Genomic DNA, 27770 nt, shown 5'->3' on the forward strand with positions numbered 1-27770 from the left:
TCGAAGAGATCACGTGAGTGCTTCGAGAATTAGATATGTCCGGCATCCTCCTTGTCGATCCAGCAGATGGCGGTCTTCTTGTGGGCACTACCTCCTCCTCCCCCGTTGGAAGCCAACATTAATTGCTCTGTCGCTGGCATAGAGAAAATAAGGACGAGGAGAGATGGTCGATGAAGATGAGTGTGTTACTACAACTCGGGGTCGGGTGCGCGGGGGGGGGGGGGGGGGGGGGGGGGGGGGGGGGGGGGGGTATAGTAATCGGCGGGGAAGAAGGACACTGAGCTACGTTCTATATAAAAACAATCCTGGTTGGGACTGAAATTTGATTATGTATTCTTCCATGGAATTTGAGTTGCAACATGTCAAATTATAACTCAATATTTTGAAATTTTTTATCATAATTTTAGAGTTCTGAAATGTAAACTCTAAAAAGTTAAAATTCGTGAGAGGCGTCATACAAGATTTGACTTTGTATATTTTCTTCGAGGAACTTTCGGAGATTTATTCAACTGAATGCATTCTTTGGACCATCATGCAAGATACTACTAACAAGACCAGTTATTTCGTTGTCTCAGTTATGGATTCTAAATTGATCGTGCAAGATCCATTGAAGATCCATCTACTTTGTCGTCGTCCGGATGCAAGAGCTCAGGCCGAACGTTGGCTTCCCCCACCGAGGACAAAAAGAAAAATCCTCACACAATCAAACTCTAAGTTCGAAAAGAGTCTAATAGTTTCTTCTCACAGTTATAGTATTGTTCTAAATAAATCATGCAATGTTCATGTAAAACCCATCTACCTCGGTTCTCCATTATCATTATATTTATCATATTATTAATTAAAATGTCGTTGTAAATGGGGCCCGGCCCATTTTTGTCTGAGTTACAAGTCTATCCTCCACACGCAACTAGACCCCACCGCTTTTTGACGTAGTTGGAAGTCCACCCTCGACATGCAACTGCAAGCCTACGATGAGATTGCAATTAGTAGTGGGAGAAGGGTTGTTGGCAAGTTTCATCTACACATTTATAAAATATTCATGGTATTTTTGCATTTCCATTTTTTAATAAAAACTCATGATCATTTTCTGAAATTATGGATTTTTTTTAAAAAATCATGTTTTTTATTTCGAGTTTCAGTGTAGAAAAATAATCATGATATTTTTCCAATTTTGTGAACATTTTTTAATTTTACAATTTTTTCCGTGTTTCGGTTCTTTTTGTTTCTTTTTTCCTTCTTCCTATTTTCCCTTCATTCTTTCCTTTTATCACTATTATTTCATTTTGAATTCAGATTTTTATTTCTTGGTTTTTTATTTTGATTATCACTCTTTTCATCGCTTACTTAAAAATGTCCATAGTTTATTTAATTTTTTCTATTTAATACCATGTTTTAAATTGTACATCACATATTTTTAGATATGTTCAAAGCATTTGAAAACATGTTCACCATGTTTTAAAAAGTAGTCACCATCTTATATGAAATGTTTGTTGCATTTTGAGAATATTGCAAGATGTTTTACAAGTTTTTCTTCATGTGCTTCAAAAATGGTCACCACATTTAAAAAATGTATATTGCATAGTTATGAAATGCTCATTCTTTACTCAATTAAAATGTTCATCATGATTTTTTAAAAACTATTCACCTAGTTCTACAATTTATTCACTGATTTTTTTAAGAAAAATGCTTACTCCGTCACTCAAGTGCTTGTTACCATGTTAATTCTTCCCTACTATTGAACCTGTGTGTCCATTGAGAAAACAAGTTAACACTAGTACATTGCTGACTCAAAATCCTGTAGCCAGCGAACGTGTGTAGTACATTTGAGAAGATGTCTGTATTTCATTAAATGCCACCATCCAGCAACAGGACAATAGAGCTTTAGCCGTTAATTATTGATAATAAAAAAAGATTTCATCCAGATGTAACTATACGACAACAGATTGACGAACTATCATCCATTGTTGAATGCTTTCACTTGAACGGATGGACACAGGTTTGGAGCTCATCTTCTCGGTACGGGAACGGGTAGCCTATGGTTGTCTCCAGACCGGCGGGGGTCTCCGGTGACGGAGGCATCACCGTAAGCAACTGCTGTATCGCCATCCCATCTCGTCATCGAAGCCTGGCGGCTGAGGAATCGCCATCTGCATCTCCTCCATATCCATCCCCGGGGCAAACATGGGCAGCCAAGGCATCTCCTGCATATCCATCCCGGTGGTGACCCCCTGTGCCGGAGGCAGCTCCATGACCATCTGCTGCTGCATATTAATCCCAGAGGCAAACCTCCGAGGTGGAGGCAGCCTCGCCATCACCATCTGATGATGTTGCTGCTACCGAACTCCAAAGTGTTGCCACCGAAGAGTTGCAATGGCAGTGGCAGGGCCACCTCCGCCATGCGGCTCACATCAACGTGCAGAAAGTGTTCCACAACAGAGTCGACGGATGGATGGCCGAAGGCGAGGGCGGCCACCTGCGCGCCGGTCAGGACCGCCAGATCGGTGGCCTTGGTGAAGAACCCCATGCGGCCCATTCTTGGAGAAACTGTTGCTCGGGCGCATACCGGATTTTTGTTGAAAGCAGAGCAACGTAGCGGACCGGGGCTGTAGCCGGGGTCAGATATAGATGACAGGTGGGGTTTGAGGAGTTTGGTCCTTCATTGAGCAACCAATCACCGAAGCGGAAGCTGCTCAACTCTTGGAGACCAATGCCAAATTTGAGAAGGCGGCGCCGCTGAATCTCTAGGGCATGGAGGTGGGTGGCGCGTTCCATGCCGCCGACAGTTAGCGGGTGGACTTCCGGTGTGGGAAGGGAGAGGAGGGAAAGGGGGGATATTATACCGGCGAAGGGCAGCAGAGATACGGGGGAGGTAGAGGTGACAGATGCTCTAGATTCTCAGGAGACGAATGGGCGGAGAATGTTCTCCTTCGTTGTCTTGGCAACCATGGATGGATTTTTTTTGATTCAACAAGGAACCAATGATACCATCTTAATCTATGGGGAATCCTTAACCCAACCAAAGGGTGTGGTTAGCTTCTAACGATGGTTTAGTTAAGTTGGTGGGTGGGGGTTTGGTGAAATACTCTAGAAGACTTTGATGATAAGTAAAGGTATCTCTACAGGTCCCCTCAGAACAGGGCCCAAGACAGTTTTTGGCGGATAGGGCCGAATAAGAGGTCAGTTGGGCCCCAAAACTAGGAGACACACATGGCATTCCTCCCGCACAACCCATCCCCCATGGGTGTGCTTTGGGCCTCAAAAAATGGCTCTAAAATTAAAACCCTACGTGCGCCGCCAACCCTCCTTGCTTGCGCTACGACGTCCTTCTACATTTCACGCTCACCTTCACCACGGTACCTGAGCCCGCTTCGGTCCTCGTATCACCTCAAAATAATGTCAGGAACCCCGCGTCCATTTATACATTAAAAGAAAGTAGTATATAGGTACTGGTCCCCACATGGCTGAATCGATCAGGATGTGACAAAAAAAGTCCATGTATATATTGTTTGCCACGCAAAAGTTAGCGTTTTCCAGGTCACACATTTGATACAACACATGATATATACGCACCTCAAATCACCCTAAAAAAAGTCACGAACCCCGCATCGCTTGCCAGGCGAAACGGGGGAGATCTAGATCGCACCGCCGCATTCTCTCGTCCCTCCTACTCATCTCGCCATACGATTAAATCTTTTATCACACATGCTGAATAGTTTTCCCATAAGCAACCCACATTTTTTAAATTTTGGTTACACATTCCATAAATATGACCCGGACATTTATACATCAAACTTTTTTAATTTAACATTTTTTCATTTAAAAAAATGTTACTAATATTTAGTCTTTCAAATCTATTAAATTCCAGCTACTGATTTCTAATACTTAGTGAAGAGCACCTGGAAGCGCTTGGGGAATCAGGTATGTTGGGCATCCTCTTGATTATCTGGCAGTTGATCGTCTTCTTCCAACGACAACCACCCCCTGATTAGAGGCCACCATTGCTTGCTCAGTGACTGGCATACAGAAAGAAAGCAAGAATAGAGAAGGTCAATGCAGGTGAGTGCATTACTACATCTCACGGTAGGGGGTGGGTGTATAACATGCGATAGGAGATGAATCACTAACATGAGCTATCTACATTAAAGATCCTGATTGGCAGTGAGATTTGTTGTCCCCTCTGCCAAATTGTGAGTTCTAGGCAGCAAACTGTAACTCAGTATTGTCGAAAAAATTTGATGACAATTTGAAGAATTTCTGAAACGTAAATTACAGTTTAGATAAGTATGTACGATAGGATTAGCACATCTCTTAATTAAGTAATAAGTCGAAAACTCTAGTAAGTACGGAACTCGTTAGCTATTGTTTTCCTATTTGGTTTTAATTAGCTCATCTCCCTCTCCAAGTTTTCCTATTTGTTTGCTATTTTTCTGTTTTTGCTTCTGTTTCGAATTTGGTTTGCTAACAAAATTATCCTTCCAGCTACTGGAAATTATTGTGGATGCAAAATGGTTTATCCGAATGCTCCACAAAACGTTTCAGAATTATTGGAGCAATAAAAATATTTATAGGATTTATTTTCTCCAACTCAAATACATTTGTGATTTAAATCCAAAGCCCAAAATAATCCTTTAAAATGTCCATAAATTCTGGTTTGCAATATAGCGATATCCAGAATTCACAAAAATATTTGAAATTGCATTATGGAAATATTGAATTCGTTTTTAGGGTTTTTCAGTTATTAAATTTTGAGGCTTTGACAATGCCCTCAATTCAAATGTCCTGAATTTAAATATGATACATGATGCTCATTAATGCAACTATCCACACCAAAAAATTTATTTGCACTAAATAATTCTATGGCTGTGACATTTCGCAAAAACATTGGCACTCATGTCATAACCTACAACTATAAGTCAACCATTGTAGAAGGGTTCCTAGGCGAGAAATTTGGCATCTTTTTCTAAATTACTAGTATTAACCTAAACATAGATCTGACCATCATACAAAATAACACTAAGAAACATTGACAATTATTTCTAAACTACTAATATTCCCGAAACACAAATTTGAACATGCATACCCGGGTGGAGCTCGGTGGTGGCGGTGGTGCTGGCGGCCCGAGGTCTCCGATGTTGGTGAAGGCAGACATGGGTGCATCGCTAGCCATCGAGCTAGAGATCGGCGATGGTGATTGTAGTGACAGCGGCGACGACGGCGAGTTGCCTCTCCCAGTGTTGGAGGAGGAGGGCATGCCCGCAGCAGCATGACGAGGGGCGCGGCGGCGAGGAACGATGGTGGAAATGAGTGGGGAGCCAGCTAGGGGTGACGAGGGGCACGGTGCTGACTTGGACGCGATTTTATGGGAGAACAGACGGCACGGGGGGGGGGGGGGGTGACAAGACTTGGAGGGGGAACGGTTTTGGGAAGAAAATCAGACAGCTAGGTTCGTGGAAGTACATGTGATGGGCGAGAATAGTGGCCCGCCACATGTATGGCGACAAGCAGCGGCGGGCGGTAACTACGAACCACCGCTGCTAATATGTCACCTTGTATTTCTCGAACAGAGGTTACCGTGATTTCGAGATGGCATGGCGAAAATGTAGTCTGCCACAGCTGACAGAAGGAGCAGTGGCGAGCGGCCCCACCTCGCCCTCCACTTATCTGGGTTCACCTATAAGCCCTTTCCCAACAGTGGAGTGGATATTAGTTACCTCCACTCGTTCTAGTACTAGACTTCACAGACACCTTTTTGATCAGTAAATGTATATGGTAGATGATTTTAAATATGTTGCAATTTTTTCATAATGTGAACCTCTAATTCAGATTCTTAAGTACGTGGACAAAATGTCTACGACATTTCTTATGCATTTCCTGGAATTCTATGTGGGACATTTCTCATCTCCTCCTAAAGCCAAAAAATGTCCTTACTGCAAAACCAATGGGTGCCCGGGCTGCAAATAACTTCATCACTAGGGTTAAGGGATTTGACACATTAACAATCATATTGCATTTATTCCTCACATAGATCCCAAATATATGTGAAGGCCCTTACTGGAGGCTGGGGTGGTGATATCGTTATGCAACCGAATTACCGTGGATGGGAAATACTCCATGGATTTCCACATGCCAAACTACAAGGGGACGCCGTATTATAAATTTGATCACATTTAGACCAAATATGCGGTGTGTGAGACCACGTGTTTGTGAACATGTTTGCAATAGCCAATCGCAAATGGCACTGAATTGAGGGGAGAGTAACTTGCTTCTAGCTAGCTAATAATAGTCCACATTAGGATGTGAATTACTAAATTCTTCATTTCCTGCCATTTCATTCGGAGCATGATACATACTTTTTTAATGAAAAACAGGATACATACATATGCAATAGCAATGTTGTATATCATGTAATAATGTTGGATTACACCTCATGAATGGAGTGTGGTTTAAATTAGCTACTCAGTGATGCATGCATATTTTCAAGTAAGATGTATGTGAAAATGAACATGGAAAAATATTACTTGAGATTTATCAAGCTAAATGTAGGCGTGCTAGCTAATATTGAATTGATTGGTAAAAAAAGCATTCATTCAAGTGGCAGAGGTACACGGTATTAACACGTCAATAACTTGCTGCCATGGATTGGAACGATGCTTAGGCTGGTCGTAGTGGGAAGAATCATATTACTAGTGTATGATACTACATTTGTATTGCATAGTATCATAAATTAGTATCATAGGTAGTATCATAGCTAGGTCCAGGGTTCAATTACCTCAAGCCAGCGCAAGTTAAGGATGATTATCATTGGTACAAATGTCACAAACACATTTTTAGAAAAATGTAATTAACACTTTTTAGCATAAATGTAATTAATAATTGGCACATGAAGCTTCGTGAGCTAATATTTGGAGGGCCGTAAAGAATTAACGGTGATGAGCCTAGAGTGTTCTAATTAAAAGGGCTAGGGCCCAGAGAGATAAGCTCTTAATGAACTCTTGATGTATGCTCCGCTTCCAAACACAAAACCATCCAGTTATTGTCAATCGGTTACATATGCATCTTCTAAGTTGTCGCGCCAATCTTTTGTTATATATTACAATGCAACTACCTGAATCTCGATGAAATCTTTCCTAATTCATTAGGTTGTCTCCTTATCATATTAATAAATAATCAATGGCTTCTAATCGTTCGAATTTAGTTGATACGTAGAAGATGCCTCACCCAATCGGGACGGCCGCCGCGATGGATATGGTGCAGATGGACATTCCTCACCCATCATGGTTCAACACTGGGACAGAGATGGAGATATGACAATTGCTTATGTCTCTACCGCTGCCTCCACCGGAATTTTCCGTCTGGATGGAGATGGTGTAGCAGGCGCATGAGCCGAACGCCGGCTTCCCATATTGCGAAGAAGATAAAATCCACACCCGGTCCGAGTCATGGTGAACATTTTGTAAATACAAGCTGAACATAACTCATAATGTTGTTGAAATGTTTTTCCAAAAATGACATGAACAATTTGAAATATCTGGGGGCATTTGTGTTCTGAACATTAACTAAAATTACAGAAAGAGTTTCTTCACATGTTACAAGCATTTTTATAAAATTGTGCGGAAAAACATTTATATGTTGTGAACATTTCTCCTATAAACTACTCTACAGTACCCGCTGTTCTGGAGTGTTCATGGCACGCATGCAATCTGGCTGACACGATCTGTCTTGCTGGCCCGATTTTACGGCGCTGTCAAAAATAAAGAACCCTAGACAGCTCTTGGAGAAGTAGACGTGACGGGCATCCTCCTGCTCGATCCGGTGGATGACGGTCTTCTTCCTCCCTCACAGAAAGGGAGGAAGAGGAATGTGTGTGGCTACGTCTCGGTGTCGGGCCATTTATATAGCATGCAGCCGGTGAGGAATTGCTTCACTGAGCTACGTAAATTAAATGTCGAGATAGGCCATGAGATTCAATTCGGTATTCACTAAGCTGTGTACATTAAAACTCACGCGTCAAAGGATAACTACATGCACCAACTAAAAATTGCTAGATCTGAACAACTAAAAATCATAAACTTAAGCATGAAAAAAATGCAAGATATGAACAACTAAAATCATCAACCCGAGCATGAAAAAAAGCAAGACCCGAATAGCTAAAAATCATGAACTTGTGCATGAAAAACATGTGTCTGAACAACTAAAAACACACGGAGTTAAGCATGAAAAAATTGCAAGATCTGAACTACGAGATGGCATGAAGTTAACATGAAAAAACGAACACTTTGCAAATTTCTTAGCGTGAACAAATAACCAAATCTATAAAAGTTCCAAATGTGTGGACAAAGTGTTTTTATTCTTCATATTAATCTAAACGCACACAGAGTTCACATCATACAGAACCATTGAACAGATTGTTTGGATCTAAAAAATAAATATTTCGGCACATGATGTGCTGTGAAAAATTCAGAAACGAAACCGATCCAGAAATAAATGGATCTACATAGCATGACGACGTTCTGGGGAGAGGAACAAAAATGATCTAGAACATGAAAAATTAAGAACCAAAATTCAAGTAACATCGGTGTCAAAAATAATTTACTTTCGAGAAATATCAAGGAGCCAAGCTCGTTGACCCCTCTCTCCTCCATGTCACAGGCTAGCTATTGGGTGTCGTTCGTGTCATAGGGTATACGCATGGTTCTTCTTCATTGGAAGCATGGAGAGAACCAATGAAAAGGCTTAGTAGTAGTATTTCGTTCATTAAATATTTCAACCGATACAAAAAAGATTACAGTACCATAAATTTAACTAATACAGTACTACTATGACAATTGAACCAACGAACTAAAAAGATCTTGCACGATTTTTTCTATATATAACTGTGACCACGAACTAAACGACCGATCCACGTCCATGTCTTCTTCTCCTTTGTAGGAGAAGCCGAGTTTCGGACCGAGCCACTGCTGCAACATGTCCATCCCAGTGGGGAACTCCGGCATCGCCGGCAACATGGCCATCAGCATCAGCTCAATCTCCGTCCTAGCGAAGAACTATGGTTGTAGCTGGATCTCCAGCTCCACCCCCCGGGGAACCATGGCTGCTGAGGAATCACCATGTGCATCCCGACGGCGGGTGCATCACCATTTGCATCTCCATGCCGGCAGCGAACGCCCATGGTGGATGCATCGCCATCTGCATCTGCATCTGCTGCATGCCTGCATAAGCTGCTGCTACCGAACTCAAGGATGCAGAATTTTTTAGCATACGCACCCGGCCCTTGCTATCCTGGCTGCTCCAATGTTGCTTTGAGATCTCTGCTACACAACCAACTACATGAAAATTTAACTTTTTTGTTTCTCTCATATAAAACGAAAATGCTCTTTAGAGCTCGGGCTCCATGGAGCCCGAGTTTGACTTTGTCAAAATTCAAACTTTCACGATTCATTTTTTTTTGAAAAAAATACACACATACTTAGAGACATAAAGCATATGTGTGTAAATTTTCAGGACGAAACACCTTAAAATGAGTGCTACACAAAAAGAACAAATCTGAGGCTTTTTAGTAAATGCACTATTCATCCTCAAAGTCCATGAATTTGTCTTTTTTGCACAGATCGCATTTTAGGGTATTTCATCCTCAAATTTTACATACATACACGTAACATCCTTATTTACTTGTATGATTTTTTTCAGATTTTTTTTGAAATTGAAAAGTGTGAATTTTGATTTTTTTTTTCAAAAAATCCGGCCTCCATGGAGGCCGAGCTCCAAAACGCCCTACTCCATATAAAACATGTATTGAACTTCAAACTTTTCACCACAACAAATCTTTGTACATAGAATGTGGGATATAACTTTCAGATTTTTTCCTCCAACATAAATACTAAAAAAGAGATTTTTTTTAATCAAACAAATTTCATTTGCCTATTTCTGTTGGATGAAAATTATGAAAGTTTTATGCCACATACTAGTTAGAAAACTTTGTTGTGCTGCAAAGTTTGAAGTTCAAAACATGTTCCATATGAGAAACAAAAAGAAGTACTTCCACGAATCGCGATGTAGAAAATGAGTGACTAGATAAGAAGGGCCCGGGTGCATATGCTCAAACATGTTTTCGCCGAATCTGATTGATAACCCGGGGTACCAAAGAGCTGGGGTGATGGCGGTGGCGGGAGCACCTAGAGCTTACGGCTGATGTCAAGGTAAAAGGCCTCCATGACAACCTGGTTTGTGCGTCCAGTGGCCTGCTCCTGCATTAGCACGGTGGCAAAGGCCGCCATGTCCTCATACCACATGTTGCTCGCACCTGGGTCCACCCATGCCGCAATATGGTCCCCCACGGCATGCTCCTGGGGAAGGGCGTCGTCCGCGTGCTTCTTCTGCTCCGCCAGATCTGTGAGCATCTCGCCATGCTGCGGGCGCAGCGTCAGCAACCAGTTGTCGGCGGCGGCGCTCTGGACCTCCGCATCGTCCCCCGCTCTGAAGTGCTTGACGACAGCGTCAATGGATGAATGGTCGAAGGAGAAGTCCTTGCTGTCAGGCATGAAGATGACAACCGCCACCTGGGCACCGGTGAGCAGGGCCTGCTCGCTGGCCTTGTTGAACAGCGCCCGCTTACGCCTAGGAAAGCACACATACTGGGCGTCCTCCTTGATAATCTGGCGGGGGATGGTCTTCTTCCAGTCGTTGCCACCCATCCTCCTGGCCGCCATTGCTCGGTCGCTCAGGGTCGGGGATGAAGGAAGAGGAAAGAGGAGGTGGAGGAAGATCTCTCAGGGTCACCGAGGTTTATATAGAAGCGGCCGGAGAGGAATTTCCTTGGCTGAGCTGGGTACTGCACTGAGAATCATTATTTAGTATGACATTAAAACACATGAGCTGGGTTATGGTTTCATGTTCGACTACCATGGCTCCATCCAAATACATTGGCCCTTGATATCCTGTCAGATTAATTGTACACGAATAACCAGCAATAAAAAATTATTACCATCGTGTAGTCTATTTGGAACTAATAGAATAGTTAGACACCTGCTTGAGAAAGAGTAGCTTGATCGGGTAAACTCAATCAAACTCCCAAAAGAAGCACTTTTACTTCTGGACATCCCTTGCAAGAAACGGTATATTTGGTTAGGCCATGGATGGCGGTCTCGACTAGACGATATCATTATGTTGAACATGGATATAGCTGTAAGCTTTAACAATTCCATTGAAGGAGATGGATTTGTTGTTTGATATTTAACTAGGTTTATGGGAGCCAGGAGCAAACTGCTCTTTGGAGTTACTGTTCAACTTATATTAAAACAAAGTCGTTGGGGAGGGCATTAATTTTGCTAACATCAGAGGCTTCCCTAAAGTCTTGCTCTAGACTGATTGCCTGGCAGTTCTTAATCTTTGGAATACTTGTCACAATAATTGTTCAGTTGTGGCTCCAATCATTGCAGAAATAGGTCAGCTAGGTCCTGACATTACTACATTTTATTCAATATGTAGTCTGTGCTTCGGCACTCCGTCTCATCTTTGTGCCAAGAATCTCTGCACATGTATCTATTTTAACTGAGAGTTGGCTGGCCGAACCATCCAGATTCAGGGTCAGTAGTCTCTTGCATGATGGTCCAGAGAGCATTTGGTCGAATAAATTTCTCTATGTTCCCCGAAAAATATATATATACGGCGCCACTGAGTTTCAGACTTACTAGAGTTTTCGTCTCATTTACTTAATTAAGAGATGTGCTAATCCGATCGTACATACTTATCCAAACTGTAATTTACGTTTCAGAAATTCTTCAAATTTTCATCCATTTTTTTTCGTAAATACTGAGTTACACTTTTCTGCCTAGACCTCACAATTCGGCAGAGAGTAGAACAAATCTCAATGCATGCCAATCTGGATTTTTAATGTAGATAGCTCATCTTAGTGATTCATCTCCTATCGGTTGTTATCTACCCACCCCCTACCTCGAGATGTAGTAACGCATCATCTGCATTGACCTTCTCTATTATTGCTTTCTTTCTGTATGCCAGTCACTGAGCGAGCAATGGTGGCCCCTAATCAGGGGGTGGCTGTCGTCGGAAGAAGACGATCAAGAGGATGCCTAACATACCTGATTCCCCAAGCGCTTGCAGGTGCTCTTCAATAAGTATTAGAAATCAGTGGCTGGAATTTAATAGATTTGAAAGACTAAATGTTAATAACATATTTTTAAATATAATAAAAAACAATTTATGTATAAATGTTCGTGCCATATTTATGAGACGGGTACCCCAAATTTATCACGTCCATATCGATTTAACATGTGCGAACGAATATACTACTTAGTTTTAATGTATAAATGGACGCGGGGTTCCTGACATTATTCTGAGGTGACACGAGGTCCGACGCGGGCTCAGGTACCGGGGTGACGGCGAGCATGAAATCACGAAGGTCGCCGTAGGGCAAGCAAGGATGCTTCACGGATCACGCAGGGTTGAAATTTTAGGACCAGTTGTTCGTGGTCCAAAGTACACCGATCGAGGATGGGCTGTCAAGGAGGAATGTATTATGTGTCTCCTAGTATGGGGGCCCATCACTCCTCTTTTTCGGCCCTATCCCCTAAAAATTTCCTTGGGCCGCTGCCCTTCTCTATTTTCAACAAAAATCTGGGATGCACCTGACCAACATTTTCTTGAAAAACGGAAGTATGTCGTTGTTGCGCGATAGAGTAGCAAAAGCAGTTTGTTTTGCCAACAGAAGTAAATAATACGGAGTATGTAGTTATCCTTTGGCATACAGCTTAGCGAATACCGAATCGAATCTCATGGCCTATCACCAGACATAATGCACGTAGCTCAGTCATGATTGCTATATAAAGCCCCCGACCCCGTACGTAGCCACACACACTCCTCTCCTTCCCTTTCTTTGAGCTTAGCCATAGAGCGAGCAACTAATGGCAGCGCCCAACGGGAGGGGGGGGGGGGCAGAGGCCGGAAGAAGACCTTCATCCGCCGGATCGAGCAGGACGATGCCCCGCACGTCTGCTTCTCCAAGGGCCGCGTGGGGTTCTTCAGCAAGGCGAGCAATCTGGCTGTCCTGACCGGCACCCAGGTGGCCGCTCTCACCTTCTCACCCGGCGGCAATGCCTTCTCCTTCAGCCACCCCTCCATCGACACCGTCGTGGAACGCTTCCTGGTGGGGGAGGGTGCGGGGGCTGGCGCGAGGGAGGAGGGTGCTGCCCGCGAAGATCAGAAGATGGAGAAGCTGCACTAGGAGTTCGACGAGCTGCACACGAACCTGGTCGAGGTGAAGAAGCGGACCGAGCGCGAGGAGGTCACAGCGAAGGAGCGTGACGCGGGGGAGCCAATAGTGGCTTAGGTTGACCCGAGCGTGCGCGACATGGGGGACGAGGACTTGGTGGTCTTCTTTGCCACGCTGATGTAGGTGAAGGACGTCGTCTCCGAACGCGCCAACGTGGTTCTCTTGCCCGTAGACGTGAGCCGCATGGAGGAGGTGGACCCGCCGCTGCCACTGCAGCTCTTCAGTGGCAGTACTTTGGAGCTCGGTAGCAGCAGGGGCATCAGATGCTGGTGGCGACGCTGCCTCCGCTTGGGGTATTCGCCTCCGAGATTAATATGTAGCAGCATATATTGATGGAGCTGCCCTCGGCACGGGCGGTCATCGCCGGGATGGATATGCAGGAGATGCCTCGACCGCCGGTGTTCGCCGCGGGGATGGATATGGAGGAGATGCAGATGGTGATTCCTCAGCCGCCAGGGTTCGACGATGAGATGGGGATGCCTCTGTCACCAGAGATCCCTGCTATGCTGGAGACGAACGCCGGCTTCCCGTTCCTGTACTGAGAAGACAAGCTTTGTTGATCCATTCAAGTGAAAGCATTAAACAATGGACGATAGTTCGTCGATCTGTTGTCATCTAGTTACATCTGGATGCAATCTTTTGTCAAATTTTATGCCGTTTCTTTATTATCAATAATTAATGGCTAAATATGTATTGTGCTGTCTCTAGCTGCTGGCATTTAATGAAATACAGACATCTTCTCAAATGTATTACACACATTAGCTGGCTACAGGATTTTGAGTCAGCAACGTACTAGTGTTGACTTTTTTCTCAATAGACACACACGTTCAATACTAGGGATGACTTAACATGGTAACGAGCGGACATACAATTCTCAATGCGGACTTGACAAAACTCGAATATATATTAGAATGCGATATAGTAGACACAAACACATGCACCAAAGAGAATGCTTAATACATGCATGTAGATACCCCTCAAATCAGACTGCGGTGCATCCACAACAACATATCCAATTGTTTCGATGATGTGGCATGGATCAAACACACGAGCTTGTGATACGTTCTCACGGCGTATTGGCTGGGTGGGTGGGTTATTTCTCTTTTCTCTCGTCAGTACCACTGATGCCAGATATGGATGGATCACTGGTTTTCTATACTGGCTTGGCAATATATAATCGGTCATTGTGTTAAAAGGTATAAGTCGTGCAGAACCGAACAAGGGCACCTTGTGTCAAATAGGCTACATCATGTTTAAGTGCAAGGGAATATTGCAGAAGAATTCTAATGAATATACAAGGATGAATATATTTGTCGAAAGAAAGAGATAAACATATCATGGCATTATGAAAAATAATGAACAAAATTTTTATTTATGATCGAGGATTTGATCCAAAATGAAGAAATTGTACACCCACTATCTAACTAAGGTGAGTCCGGAAACTTCCTCACTGATAATTTCACTCCCATAAAAGAGTGCGTTAGAGGCGACAACATGCATATGAGGTGAAAGGACAAGCTAGGTTGTGACTGACTAATAGAGAATGTTGTAGCAAAAACGTTTTCAGCAATAAAAAGGCAATGAAAAATAGCTACAATCTATGATCTTTTTGGGAGTAAAAAATAATGTGTAAAAACATTTCAATAACAGAAAGCTAGAATTGCATCAGATCGAGTGATACTGTGACAAAGATAATCTTAGTAATTAAGATGAGGATATGACAATATTAATCAAATAGACAACTGTAATACAACCTGGGATAAGAGGTCAGTTGATTCATCAATGAGTTAACAATAATTATAAGCAATTTCTTAAAAAATGATTTATCTGAAGACAGGGAAACATATGGATGAGGGCAAATCGAAGAGGAAAAGTAGGTAAAACATATGAAAACCAATGGATTCCACATCGATCCAAAACACTAATTTTATCCAGAGGTTTTTTAATGATCCCTTCTTGAACATTGAAAAGTAGGGTTAGAGGAGAGAAGTCCTATCATAGAATTTCTTGGTGTTGTTCAAAACAAAGGTATAGTCATATTAGACCTGTGGGAATTTCCAATGGAATGCAACATGCTATAGTACTTTTAGAGGAAAACAAACATGACTTATAATCTCCTTCTTTATCACTTATTTCTTGCATTAACATGACCTTAGTAAGTTTCAACATGTTTCTACAAAATGTCCATTTTATTTGCCAGACTATTGATGATAGTTAACTTCCAGACCAAAATCACGAGGACTACATAATATTGAATATAACAATATGTGTTACATCTAGCCGCGCAAATGAGCGGGTCACCATGCTAGTAGGTACTGATATCGTTAACACATTTTTAGAAAAATGTAATTAACACTTTTTAGCATAGATGTAATTAACACTTGGCAAATGAAGCTTCATGAGCTATTACTTGGAGGGTCGTAAAGAATTAACTGTGATGGGCCAATAGTGTTCTAATTATAGAGGCTAGGGCCCAGAGAGATAAGCTCTTAATGAACTCTGGATGCATTCTCCGCTTTCAAACACAAAACCATCCAGTGCATGCAGGGACAATAATTTCGTCAATTTATTGTCAATAGATAACATATCCATCTTCTAAGTCATCCCATCAATCTTATGTTATGTATTACAATGCATCTACCTAGATCAGGATGAAACCTTTCCTCAATCATTAGGTTGTCTCCTTATCATAGTAATAATTAATCAATAGCTTCTAATCGTTGGAATTTAGTTGATATGTAGAAAATGCCGCCGCAAGCGGGGTTGGCCACTGCGATGGATATGGTACAGATTTACATTCCTCAGTAGCTAGGGTTCAACACAAGGTGTCTCTACCACCGCCTCCACTGGAATTTCCCGCTGGGATGGAGATGGTGTAGCAGACGCTTGAGCCGAACGCCGGCTTCTTGTATTGACAAGAAGATAAGATCCACACGCAGTCTGAGTCATGCTGAACATTCTGTAAATACAAGGTGAACATAACTCATAATGTTGTTGATTTTTTTTCAAAAATGTCTTGAACAATTTTAAAAATGTGGGAGCATTTTTATGTGTTATGAACATTAATTAAAATTACACAAAGATTCTCTTCATATTTATAAACATTTTTATAAAATTATGCGGGAAAACATTTTATATGTTGTGAACATTTCTCCTATAAACCTCTCTACACTACCCACTATTCTAGGGTGTTCGGGGCACGCATGCAATCAGTCTCACACGATCAGCCTTGCTGGCCTGATTTTACTGCGCTTACAAAAATAAAGAACCCGAGGGAGCTCTTGGAGAAGCAAACATGACGGACATCCTCCTGCTCGGTCCGGCAGATGACGGTCTTCTTCCTCCCTCACTCATAGCAAGGGAGGAAGAGTGTGTGTAACTACGTCTGGGTGTAAGTGGATTTATATAGCAAGCGGACGATGAAGAATCGCTTCACTGAGCTATGTACATTAAAAGTCGTGATAGGCCATGAGATTCAATTTGGTATTCGCTGTGCTGTGTACATTAAAACTCACTAGTCAAAGGATGACAACATGCACAAACTAAAAATTGCTAGATCTGAACAACTACAAATCATAAACTTAAGCATGAAAAAATTGGAAGATGTGAACAACTAAAAATCATGAACCCCAGAATGAAAGAAAGCAAGACCCGAACAGCTAAAAATCATGAACTTGTGCATGAAAAACATGCATCTGAACAACTAAAAAGTCACGAAATTAAGCATGAAAAATTTGCAAGATCTGAACAATTGCAGCACCTTAGCCACAGAGCGAGCGAGTAATGGCGGCGCCCAACAGGGGGGGGGGGGGGGGACCGTCATCCGCCGGATCGAGCAGGACGATGCCCCGCATGTCTGCTTCTCCAAGGGCCGCGTGGGGTTTTTCAGCAAGGCGAGCGATCTGGCAGTCATGACCGGCACCCAGGTGGCTGCTCTCACCTTCTTGCCCGACGGCAATGCCTTCTCCTTCGGCCACCCCTCCACCGACACTGTCGTGGAACGTTTCCTGGTGGGGGAGGGTGTGGGGGCTGGCGCGAGGGAGGAGTGCTGCCATCAAATATTAGAAGATGGAGAAGCTACACGACGAGTTCCACGAGCTGCGCACGGACTTGGTCGAGGTGAAGATGCGGAATGAGTGAGAGGAGGTCACATCAAAGGAGCATGACGTGGAGGAGCCGATAGCGGCTTGGGTTGACCCGAACGTGCACGGCATGGGGGACGAGGACTTGGTGGCCTTCTTTGCCGTGTTGATGCAGGTGAAGGACGTCGTCTCCGAACCCTCCAACCAGGTTCTCTTGCACGTCGACGTGAGCCGCATGGAGGAGGTGGCCCCGCCGCTGCCGCTACAGCTCTTCGGTGGCAGTACCTTGGGGCTCGGTAGCAGCAGGAGCATCAGATGCTGATGGCGATGTTGCCTCCGCCTGAGGTGTTCGCCTCCGAGATTAATATGTATCAGCAGATGTTGATGGAGCTGCCTCTGGCACAGGCGTTCACCGCTGGGATGGATATGCAGGAGATGCCTCCACCGCTTGTGTTCGCCAAGGGGATGGATGTGGAGGGGATGCTGATGCTGATTCCTCAGCCGCCAGGATTCGACGATGAGATGGGGATGCCTCTGTCACCTGAGATCCCTGCTGGGCTGGAGACGAATGTCGGCTTCCCATTCCCGTACTGAGAAGATGAGCTCTGTCGATCCGTTCAAGTGAAAGCATTAAACAATGGACGATAGTTCATCGATCTGTTGTCATCTAGTTACATCTATATGCAATCTTTCGTCAAATTTTATGTCATTTTTTTATTATCAATAATTAATGGCTAAATCTGTATTGTCCTATCGTTGGCCGCTGGCATTTAATGAAATACAGACATCTTCTCAAATGTACTACACACGTTCGCTGGCTACAGGATTTTGAGTCAGCAATGTACTAGTGTTGACTTCTTTTCTCAATGGACACACACGTTCAATACTAGAGATGACTTAACATGGTAAAAAGCGGACATACAATTCTCTTCAATAAAGTGAAGCTTCATTTTATCCATCATAATACGGACTTGACAAAGCTCGAATATATATTAGAATGGGATATAGTAGACCCAAACACATGCACCAAACAGAATGCTTAATACATGCCTGTAGATACCCCTCAAATCAGACTGTGGTGCATCCACAACAACATATCCAATTGTTTCGGCGATGTGCCATGGATCAAACACATGAGCTTCACTAGTAGAAAACAGGGCTTTGGTCCAGGCCGGTCAGCCCATTAGTCCCGGTTCAGTCCCGAACCGGGACCAATGTGGGCATTGGTCCTGGTTCGTGAGCCCAGGGGGCCGGCCGGGCCACGTGGGCCATTGGTCCTGGTTCATCTGGACCTTTTGGTCCCGGTTGGTGGGATGAACCGGGACCAATGGTCCTCGCTCCTGGCCCACCACCATTGGTCCCGGTTCGTGGCTTGAACCGGGACAAAAGGCTCCCCTTTAGTCCCGGCTCATGTTACCAACCGGGACCAATGAGGTGCCTATATATACCCCTCGCTCGCGAGCAGAGCATCCCAGTGCTCTATTTTTCTCTGGCCGAGGGGGAGAGGGCTTGGTGGTGCTCTAGCTCACCTCCTATGCACACAAGGTGTTCGATGGAATGCCCGAGCCACACTACTTAAGCTTTCTCCTCTCCAAACTCGACCTCCAAGCTCCATTTTCCATAATATTTGTCTAGATTTAGCGGTCCGTCACGCCCCGTCCCCGTCTTCACCGCCGTCGTTCACCCGCGCCGAGCTCATCGTTGGCACCACCGTCGTGAGCCTCTTGTTCTTATCTTCTTTCTGAAAGGAAAAATATTCTTGCTTGTATGTTTACATGGATACTTGTATTATTTTCTTACTTTTATTATTGCATCTTATATAGTGCGATGGTTTTGGTATCCGCCCCCGTTGGCCCTCGTCCTGTCTATGATTCGGATGTGGTATATATATTATCTTTATAACTATTGGTTCATTTATTGTTTATGAAAATTATGCCGACCAACGTGACATAGATTTTATTTATGTAGGATGTATGTGAATCGGAAATGCCAACCGACCCTATTGTCGAGAGGTTAAATTTAGTTGAAGAAGAAAACAATTTGTTGAAGGAAAAAATAAAAAAATTGAGGAGGAGAAGATGATATTGGAGTTGCATGTTGCGGATGTCGTCGATGATCACAAGATCAAGATGGATGCAATGCGCTTGAAGATTAGAAAGATTAGAAAATATGCCATTCATACCGAGGCTTGGTATCATTATGCCGTTGGATCAATTGTTACCTTGCTTGCGATTATAATCGCATTTGTTTTCGCATTGAAATGTTTTACATAGTTTCAATGTATGGTTTAATTAATTAGATGCTCTGGAGAGCTATATGTTGTTAGATGAGAACTATGTATGCACTTTGGTTTTAATGTGATGATGAACTTCTATTAATTTGGACACTTAATTATATATAATGCACGCAGATGAAACGGCAATGGATGTACGGTGACAGACACACCCGCGAGTACATTAAGGGCGTGCATGAGTTTCTCGATGCGGCTGAGGCAAACAAGAAGAATGGTTTTATGTGTTGTCCATGCACTGTATGTGGGAATACGAGGTCTTACTCTAAGCGGAAAATCCTTCACTCCCACCTGCTTTACAAGGGTTTCATGCCACACTATAATGTTTGGACGGGGGGAGCTGGTGAAGATCAACAGGAACCAGACGATGTGCCCAATGATGCTGCAACGGGTGAAGCTGCTGAAGATCAAGAGGAACCAGACGATGTGCCCGATGATGATGATCTCCGCCGGGTCATTGTCGATGCAAGGACGCAATGCGAAAGTCAAAAGGAGAAGCTGAAGTTTGATCGCATGTTAGAGGATCACAAAAAAGGGTTATACCCCAATTGCGAAGGTGGCAACACAAAGCTCGGTACCGTACTGGAATTGCTGCAGTGGAAGGCAGAGAATGCTGTGGCTGACAAAGGATTTGAGAAGCTACTGAAAATATTGAAGAAGAAGCTTCCAAAGGATAACGAATTGCCCGACAGTACATACGCAGCAAAGAAGGTCGTATGCCCTCTAGGATTGGAGGTGGAGAAGATACATGCATGCCCTAATGACTGCATCCTCTACCGCGATGCATACAAGGATCTGAACGCATGCCCCGTATGCGGTGCATTGCGGTATAAGATCAAACGAGATGACCATGGTGATGTTGACGGCGATGCCCCCAGGAAGAGGGTTCCTGCGAAGGTGATGTGGTATGCTCCTATAATACCATGGTTGAACATCTGTTCAGAAACGAAGAGCATGCCAAGTTGATGCGATGGCACAGTGAGAACCGAAAGAAAGATGGGAAGTTGAGAGCACCCGCTGACGGGTCGCAGTGGAGAAAAATCGAGAGAAAGTACTGGGATGAGTTTGCAAAGGACCCAAGGAATGTATGGTTTGCTTTAAGCGCGGATGGCATTAATCCTTTCGGGGAGCAGAGCAGCAATCACAACACCTGGCCCGTGACTCTATGTATGTATAACCTTCCTCCTTGGATGTGCATGAAGCAGAAGTTCATTATGATGCCAGTTCTCATCCAAGGCCCTAAGCAACCCGGCAATGAAATTGATGTGTACCTAAGGCCATTAGTTGAAGAACTTTTACAGCTGTGGAATGGAAACGGTGTACGTACGTGGGATGAGCACAGACAGGAGGAATTTAACCTTAAGGTGTTGCTGTTCGTGACCACCAACGATTGGCCCGCTCTCAGTAACCTTTCAGGACAGACAAACAAAGGATACCACGCATGCACGCACTATTTAGATGACACTGAAAGTATATACCTGGACAAATGCAGGAAGAATGTGTACCTGGGCCATCGTCGATTTCTTCCGACCAACGATCAATGTCGAAAGAAAGGCAAGCATTTCAAAGGCGAGGCAAATCACCGGAAGAAGCCCACCATGCGTACCGGTGATCACGTACTTGCTATGGTCAATGATTTACACTACGTAATCTTTGGAAAGGGTCCCGGTGGACTAGCTGTTCCGAATGACGCTGAGGGACACGCACCCATGTGGAAGAAGAAATCTATATTTTGGGACCTACCCTACTGGAAAGACCTAGAGGTCCGCTCCTCAATCGACGTGATGCACGTGAGGAAGAACCTTTGCGTGAACCTGCTAGGCTTCTTGGGCGTGTATGGGAACACAAAAGATACACCTGAGGCATGGGAGGACCTGCAACGTTTGCACGAAAAAGACGGCAAGCCTCCGAAGCAGTATAAAGGTCCTGCCAGCTACGCTCTTAAGAAAGAAGAGAAAGAAATCTTCTTTGAATGCCTGCTCAGTATGAAGGTCACGACTGGCTTCTCGTCGAATATAAAGGGAATAATAAATATGCTAGAGAAAAAGTTTCGGAACCTAAATTCTCATGACTGCCACGTGATTATGACGCAACTGCTTCCAGTTGCATTGAGGGGGCTTCTACCAGAAAACGTCCGATTAGCCATTGTAAAGCTATGTGCATTCCTCAATGCAATCTCTCAGAAGGTGATCAATCCAGAAATCGTACCAAGGCTAAGGAGTGATGTGGCGCAATGTCTTGTCAGTTTCGAGCTGGTGTTCCCACCATCCTTCTTCAATATCATGACGCACATCCTAGTTCATCTAGTCGACGAGATTGTCATCCTGGGGCCCGTATTTCTACACAATATGTTCCCCTTTGAGAGGTTCATGGGAGTCCTAAAGAAATATGTCCGTAACCGCGCTAGGCCAGAAGGAAGCATCTCCATGGGTCATCAAACAGAGGATGTTATCGGGTTTTGTGTTGACTTTATTTCTGGCCTTAAGAAGATAGGTCTCCCTAAATCGCGGTATGAGGGGAGACTGACTGGAAAAGGCACTCTTGAAAGAGACTCAATAATATGCAGGGACGGATATTCTTGGTCTCAAGCACACTACACAGTTCTACAGAACTCTACCTTGGTGACCCCGTATGTCGATGAACACAAGAACAGTCTGCGCTCCAAACACCCGGAGCAGTGCGACGACTGGATTACATGTGAACACATCAAGACTTTCAGCAGTTGGTTGGAAACACATCGCAGAGGTGACAACACTGTTTGTGATGAGTTGTACTTGTTGTCCAGGGGACCATCTTTGACTGTATTGACTTATAAAGGATACGAGATAAATGGGAATACATTTTACACGATCGCCCAAGATCAAAAGAGCACCAACCAAAACAGCGGTGTCCGCTTTGATGCAGCAACCGAGAGCGGAAAGGACACATATTATGGTTACATAGTGGACATATGGGAACTTGACTACGGACCTGATTTTAAGGATCCTTTGTTTAAGTGCAAATGGGTCAATCTGTTAGGCGGCGGGGTACAGGTAGACCCACAGTACAGAATGACAACAGTGGATCTAAAAAATCTTGGGTACACTGACGAACCGTTCGTCCTAGCCAATGATGTGGCACAGGTTATCTATGTGAAGGACATGTCTACCAAACCGAGAAAAAGAAAAGATAAGGAAGCGAATACATCATACGATGAGCCAAAGCGCCACATAGTTCTTTCAGGAAAAAGGGACATCCTGGCAGTGGACGGCAAGACAGACATGTTTGAAGATTATGAAAAGTTTCATGAAATTCCTCCCTTCAATGTCAAGGCTGACCCAAGCATCCTGATGAACAATGAAGATTATCCATGGTTACGGCGCAATAAGCAAATGACACAAGCGAAGAAAAAGTGAAGACTTTCTCTCGCAACTATTATGATGATACCATGCCAACTTTGTAACACACGAACATGGTACCATTGTCCGTTTTGTACATGCACATGCTATGTGGGTGAAATTATGATACCATGCCAACTTTTAACTTTTTCAGAGTTCATTTGAAATGCTTTCATGTCTTATGGTTCGGCCCTCGTAATACCATGACCATTAGTCCCTAGCCCATGCCAACTTTCAACTTTCAACTTTCTAAAACTAATGGCACTAACAGAAAGTTTATAATTTTGCTCCTCGCCCCTGGCCCATGACCATTAGTTCTGGTTTGTGCCACAAACCGGGACTAAAGGGTTGGTCCTCATTGTGGGCAGAGTTTAGTCCCACCTCGCCAACCGAAGGGGGCTCACACCGGTTTATAAGCCCTTCGCTCTCTGCCTTGTTGAGCTCCTCTCAAAGTGAAAATAGATGCCCTAATAGAGAAAAGTTTAACCTAAATTCATAGTGATTTTCTCTGAAATTCAGAGAAATTTACTAGGAATTTAGGTTGAATTTTCACTATAAGCGCATCTATTCTCATTTTTTTAGTAAGTTAATCACAAACTTGTGATTCAAACAATTTTCAAAGAATTCAAATTTGAAAACTAATGGCACTAACAGAAAGTTTATAATTTTTCTAAAACTAATGGCACTAACAGAAAGTTTATAATTTTGCTAACCTAAAAGCAAACGAAATTAAAAATTAAAGCAAAAAACTAAAAAAGTGTTTTCAAATTTGAAAACTAATGGCACTAACAGAAAGTTTATAATTTTTCTAAAACCAAAAGCAAAAAAAATAAAAAAATAAAGCAAAAAACAAAAGAAAATAAATAATGAAGAAACAAAACAAAAATACTGGAAAAAAAATAGCAACAATAAGTATTTTGTTGTAAGTAGAAACAAAATAAAATAAATAAAGCAACAGAAAGTTTATAATTTTGCTGACCTAAAACCAAAAAGGATTAAAAAATAAAGCAAAAAACAAAAGAAAATAAATAATACAGAAAACAAAACAAAAAAACTGGAAAAAAATAGCAACAATAAGTATTTTGTTGTAAGTAGAAACAAAATAAAATAAATAAAGCAACAAAGAAAACAAAAAATCAAAAAAAGTGTTTTCAAATTTGAAAACTAATGGCACTAACAGAAAGTTTATAATTTTTCTAAAACTAAAAGCAAAAAGAATTAAAATATAGAGCAAAAAACAGAAGAAAATAAATAATGCAGAAAACAAAACAAAAAACTGGAAAAAAATTAAATATAGCAACAATAAGTATTTTGTTGTAAGTAGAAACAAAAAAACAAAAAGTGCCACCTACTGGGCACCCACGGCCTGAATACGACTAGAAACACTACCATGGGCCAGGATTCAGGCCCGCGGGAGGCCCAGTAGGCCCACAGGCACACATTGCACGGTTACGCCCGAAAGCCTGCTTTAGAGAGGAGCTCGAGAGGGAAGGCGCACCGCACCTTATAAACAGGTGCGGCTCCCTCTCAACTAGCGAGGTGGGACTAAAAATTTTGGCGCGGGGCAGCACAAGGCCTTTGGTCCTGGTTGGTGGCACGAACCGGGACCATAGGTAGGCATTCGTCCCGGTTCGTGCCACGAACCGGGACCAATGCTCTGGATATATATACAACACTTGGGAAATTTCCGCCAACTGCTCCCATTCCTCATCGTCGACGCCGCCAGGCTGCCCCTCTCGCGTCGTTGCCGCCGCCGAGCCCTGCCCCTCGTCGTCGCCTTCGCCACCGCCGAGCCCTGCCCCGACGCCGTCAGGCTGCTCCACTTCGCCGTCCTCGCCGCCGCCGTCGAGCCCTACCCCGACGCCTTCCCGGCCCGCTCCCACTGTGAGCCGTCGTGCCGTTTCCCTCCCCCCCCCCCCCCCCCCCCCCGCCGCGCCCTGCCACCGCCGCCAGCCGTGCTCTCTTGCCGCACCCCGACGCCGCCGCCCGCCGTGCTCTGCCCCGATGACGCCGCCTGACCGTGCTCCGCTTGCCGCGCCGCTGCCGGTTCGCTGCCGCCGCCCGCCGTGCTCTGCCTCGACGCCGCCGCCTGGCCGCGCTCCGCTTGCCGCGCCGCCGCCGGTGTGCCGCCACACCCCGCCTCTGCCGCCCGCCTCTGTTAGTTTTTTTGAGATATGTATGCATGTGTGTAGTGTATATGTGTATGTATGTGTATGTGTGTGCAGTGTATATGTGTGTGCATGCAGATATGTATTAGTTTTTTTATTTAGGTTGTTAATTTGTAGATATTAATTTTGTTCATATATGTATGGATGCATGTGGCTATGTATATATGTATGTATGTATCGGGTATGTCGTTGTTGATATACCCCCTACCAGATAACTTCGACATGAGGGGGGTCTATATACCCCCTCCCCGATAACTTCAACATGATGGGGGGAGGGGGTCGCCGAGGGTTCGAGGGTCACCGAGTGTTCGAGGGTTCGTGGGGGCGAGGGTCGGGAACTAACTAGGGTAGAGGGTCGAGGGTTGCCGAGTGTTCGAGGGATCGAGGGGGCGAGGGTCGGGAACTAGGTAGGGTAGAGGGTCGAGGGTCGCCAAGTGTTCGAGGGGGCGAGGGTCGGGAAGAAGAGGAGAAAAAAAGAGGAGAATAAGAAGGAATAGAGGAGAAGAAAACTTCTTCTCCTCTATTCTTTCTTCTTCTACTCTTTTTTTGTTCTTCTTCCTCTTCTTAAGGGGTCAAGGGTCGAGGGTTCGAGGGTTCTATAGGGTCGAGGTATCAAGGGTCGAGGGTTCCAGGGTCGTCTAGGGGTCGAGGGTTCTAGGGTCGTCGAGGGTTCGAGGGGTCGAGGATCGCCGAGGGGTCGAGACAGGTTTCCTAGTGTCAAAGTATTGAAGAAATCCATGGCTTCATCATTAGCCGGAAGTAACCAGGGCATGACGAAGTCCTCAAAAGCTATTTTGGAATGGTGTCCCGGATAGGATAATTTGCCTTTTTGTATGAATTTCAGCAAAGGCCTTCCAAATAACGATATTTGGAAGGTTCTTGCTGAACTTTGTACCAAAAAGCGAATTATCCTATCTGGGACTCCGTTCCAAAATAACTTTGGAGAGCTTCGTACCATCATGCACCTGTTACTTTCGCCTAATGATGAAGACATGGTTTTGTTGAATCCTTTGACACTAGGAAACCTCCCGACCCCTCGGCAATCCTCTCGAACATGAGAGGAAGAAGAGGATAAAAAAAGAAGAGGAAGAAGAAAAAAAGAGGAGAAGAAAGAATAGAGGAGTTCTTTCTTCTCTATTTATTCTCCTCTTTTTGTTCTTCTTCTTCCTCTTCTTCTCTTTTTTTTCTTCTTCTTCCTCTTTTTTTTTATCCTTGAAGCGTTGTCAAGGCCACCCCAAACCCTAGAGAAGCAGCGTCGAGGCCACCCCAAACCCTAGAGAAGCAGCGTCGAGGCCACCCCAAACCCTAGAGAAGAAGCGTCGAGGCCACTAATTAGTATTAGTTCTACGTTTGCCACTAATATATCCATCTGTCATGTTTGAATAATAATTGCCATGTTGTCAATATTTGTAGAAACTATGGACACCGCCCGAGACGAAGTACAAGCAGAGTTGTTGGGGGACATAATCGCACGAGGAAGTGATGCCGTCTGCTTGTTGTTTCTCAATGACACCGATGGTCTAGAAGCAGCTGGCTATGATTATGATGGCTCCGGCGACCTAATGCCGGTGCAAGAAGGAGACTGTGAGGATGGCTCCGGTGACCCAATGCCGGTGCAAGAAGGAGACCGTGATGACGTCTCCGGTGACCGAACCGAGTCCGGCCAGGTATATATATTAGTTAAGCTTCTGCTGAGTAGCTAATTGATGCATTCATTGTTTTGGTATGTACACATATTAATTAAGTCTTTGTTCATTTTTCTAGCCCTCTGGATCGAGCACAACTTCGGTAAAGAGACGAGGCCCGAAGAAAAAGTTGAGCTCGGATGAAAAGTTTGAGATCGTGGCAATCGCGCCCGACGGCCAACCGATTGAACCCCTCCGGACAAAGAGCACATTTGTTGCTCAGTGCGGGGTTTTGGTTAGGGACAAGATCCCGATCAGCATCCAGCAATGGTTTAAGGTGGCTAGAGAAGACCCTGAGGTGTCTTATGTCAATGATATGCAGAAAAATGATCTTTGGACTGGGCTGAAGTCAAATTTCACCCTACCGCCAGAGGATAATCCAGAGAAGCCAGTTAAAGAGCAATTAATCAAGTCTTTTGCTCTTAAGAGGATGGCAGAACTATTCAGGAGGCGGAAGAAAGAGCTGAATAAGTTTGTCGAAAATAATGAGACACCAGAATTCAAGGGCAGATATGAGAAGATCAGAGATCACTGGCCCGCATTTGTGGCCCACAAGACATCGGAAAAGAGTAAGAAGATGTCGGCGACAAACAAGCAAAATGCTGCGAAGAAGAAGCATCACCATCGCACGGGGTCAGGTGGCTACCTCGTAGCCCGGCCTAATTGGGCCAAGACTGAGAATGATCTAGTTGATAAAGGGATCAAACCAGAGACAATTAACTGGCCAGATCGTTGCCGGAGTCGGTTCTTCGGGGCTGGCGGAACCTTGGACCCTGTAACAGGGAAGTGCATTTGGACGAACGATCAAATGGACATAGCAGTCAGGAAGCTTCAACACTATATCGAAGCAGCGCAGCAAGGGACGTTCTTTCCAGACAGAGAG

General features: G+C 44.1%; 2 pseudogenes; both read left to right on the forward strand.

Annotated features, from left to right (window-relative positions):
* The first annotated feature begins 12635 nt into the window (after positions 1-12635).
* LOC125547396 lies at positions 12636-13827 on the forward strand (annotated as a pseudogene).
* Positions 13828-17068: 3241 nt separating this feature from the next.
* Positions 17069-17961, forward strand: LOC125549578 (annotated as a pseudogene).
* Positions 17962-27770: the final 9809 nt, after the last annotated feature.

The sequence above is a fragment of the Triticum urartu genome, chromosome 3 (assembly GCF_003073215.2).
Source record: "Triticum urartu cultivar G1812 chromosome 3, Tu2.1, whole genome shotgun sequence".
Classification (NCBI taxonomy): domain Eukaryota; kingdom Viridiplantae; phylum Streptophyta; class Magnoliopsida; order Poales; family Poaceae; genus Triticum; species Triticum urartu.